Source organism: Pseudophryne corroboree, chromosome 4, assembly GCF_028390025.1.
Source record: "Pseudophryne corroboree isolate aPseCor3 chromosome 4, aPseCor3.hap2, whole genome shotgun sequence".
Classification (NCBI taxonomy): Eukaryota; Metazoa; Chordata; class Amphibia; order Anura; family Myobatrachidae; genus Pseudophryne; species Pseudophryne corroboree.
Window position 1 is genome coordinate 18,879,930 of NC_086447.1, and position 2,500 is coordinate 18,882,429.

General features: G+C 34.9%; 4 non-coding genes across 4 annotated transcripts; all 4 read right to left on the reverse strand.

The window, feature by feature from the left end:
- Positions 1–13: 13 nt before the first annotated feature.
- On the reverse strand, positions 14–95 carry TRNAS-AGA (transfer RNA serine (anticodon AGA)). The gene has a single exon. It is a non-coding gene; the product is annotated as a tRNA-Ser (tRNA).
- A 239-nt stretch (positions 96–334) lies between these two features.
- Positions 335–424, reverse strand: TRNAY-GUA (transfer RNA tyrosine (anticodon GUA)). The gene is given in 2 exon segments: positions 335–370; positions 388–424. It is a non-coding gene; the product is annotated as a tRNA-Tyr (tRNA).
- A 945-nt stretch (positions 425–1,369) lies between these two features.
- Positions 1,370–1,451, reverse strand: TRNAS-AGA (transfer RNA serine (anticodon AGA)). The gene has a single exon. It is a non-coding gene; the product is annotated as a tRNA-Ser (tRNA).
- A 239-nt stretch (positions 1,452–1,690) lies between these two features.
- TRNAY-GUA (transfer RNA tyrosine (anticodon GUA)) lies at positions 1,691–1,780 on the reverse strand. Its single transcript is given in 2 exon segments — positions 1,691–1,726; positions 1,744–1,780. It is a non-coding gene; the product is annotated as a tRNA-Tyr (tRNA).
- Positions 1,781–2,500: the final 720 nt, after the last annotated feature.

Below are 2,500 nucleotides of genomic sequence, written 5' to 3' on the forward strand. Positions count from 1 at the left end.
ACAACCATACGGTCGTAGTTGGCAGGATTTGAACCTGCGCAGGAAGACCCCAATGGATTTCTAGTCCATCGCCTTAACCACTCGGCCACGACTACCTCTCATGCAAAATGATGTTTTCACAAAAGTTTCTCTATGGGTAGAGCTACTTCATTTCAGGCTGTGAGGATGACTGAAGTAATATTGTATCAGAGATGATTTCCATGGGAAGTTAATCCTGACCACAGTGACCTGCGTTAATGATTTTTAAAATATAACTTGGAGAATGCTTTATACTTGGTATAGTTTTGGGTTTGTAAAATGTCAGTACTGACATCTCAGTTTATCAAAAACATCATCCTTCGAGCCGGAATTGAACCAGCGACCTAAGGATATCTGTACCAATCTCCTCTACAGTCCCCCGCTCTACCAGCTGAGCTATCGAAGGATTCCATGATCATACAGCTGTGATGTTACGTGCTATTAAAATGATTGAGTGTTAATTTTAAACATTATCAACTTTCCAAGCAAAATGAAAAAATGATTTGACTACACAAAAGAGATTCAACTACTTATTCCTGTGTTGCTTTATCACACAAATTGTCATGTTTAATCATTTGGAAAATATCACTAGTAGTTTGACTTATATTTGTGCAATTACATTCAACTGGCTACAGAGCTAGTTTGGAAAGCACTTTCAATAGATTTTTTAGTGTAGCCAAACTTACATCAAGATTAGAGATGCTTGAGCCTATCAAACCTTCTACACTCTTTTAAATTTTGCTTGTTTTGTAAACTAATCAAGTGTTCCAGGAATGATGGGGATATTCCATTGTTTGTTCTGATTTGACAATTCATTTTGGACAATGAGCGGCCCTTTTGAGCTAGTGAAGATAATTGTGCTACATGAGAGTATGCACAGACAATTATTTTTATTTTTTTGCATTAAAGCACAATTTTTAATAATTGTGCTTTTTCTTTTTTTGCATAAAGCACAATTTTTAATAAAGGAGAGGTTAATGATATAATAATTAGCACTGAAAGTCATCTGACACGATTTGAAAGTAAAATGTTGTGCATTGAAAGTAACCAAAGTTCTTTTTACTTTGAGTGGACATCATTTTCTTTCAAATGAATTTGATATTTTGCTAAATGTACAAAACTTTCTTACAAATTTGACATTCAAAATGCATTTGTAATTAATAAATGCTACTTAGTATGGCTGCTGAGATTCCTGGGCTCAGTCTCAAGTAGAGGAGGAGAATGACGGATAGAGAAAGAGAGAACAGGCAGTCATCCTAAAGATTTTGATGTGCCAGTTCCTGACTCACCCTGAGCAACACTGGCTTCAAGCTTTTAGTAAATTTTCTGAAAAATAAAACAACCATGCGGTCGTAGTCGGCAGGATTTGAACCTGCGCGGGGAGACCCCAATGGATTTCTAGTTCATCGCCTTAACCACTCGGCCACGACTACCTCTCACTCAATGTGATGTTTTCACAAAAGTTTCTCTATGGGTTGAGCTACTTCATTTCAGGCTGTGAGGAAGACTGAAGTAATATTGTATCAGAGATGATTTCCATGGGAAGTTAATCCTGACCACAGTGACCTGCGTTAATGATTTTTAAAATATAACTTGGAGAATGCTTTATACTTGGTATAGTTTTGGGTTTGTAAAATGTCTGTACTGACATCTAAGTTTATCAAAAACGTCATCCTTTGAGACGGAATTGAACCAGCGACCTAAGGATTTCTGTACCAATCTCCTCTACAGTCCTCCGCTCTACCAGCTGAGCTATCGAAGGATACCATGATCATACAGCTGTGATATTACGTGCTATTAAAATGATTGAGTGTTAATTTTAAACATTATCAACTTTCCAAGCAAAATGAAAAATGATTTGACTACACAAAAGAGATTCAACTACTTATTCCTGTGTTGCTTTATCACACAAATTGTCATGTTTAATCATTTGGAAAATATCACTAATAGTTTGACTTATATTTGTGCAATTACATTCAACTGGCTACAGAGCTAGTTTAGAAAGCACTTTCAATAGATTTTTTAGTGTAGCCAAACTTACATCAAGATTAGAGATGCTTGAGCCTATCAAACCTTCTACACTCTTTTAAATTTTGCTTGTTTTGTAAACTAATCAAGTGTTCCAGGAATGATGGGGATATTCCATTGTTTGTTCTGATTTGACAATTCATTTTGGACAATGAGCGGCCCTTTTGAGCTAGTGAAGATAATTGTGCTACATGAGAGTATGCACAGACAATTATTTTTATTTTTTTGCATTAAAGCACAATTTTTAATAATTGTTCTTTTTATTTTTTAGCATAAAGCACAATTTTTAATAAAGGAGAGGTTAATGATATAATAATTAGCACTGAAAGTCATCTGACACGATTTGAAAGTAAAATGTTGTGCATTGAAAGTAACCAAAGTTCTTTTTACTTTGAGTGGACATCATTTTCTTTCAAATGAATTTGATATTTTGCTAAATGTACAAAACTTTCTT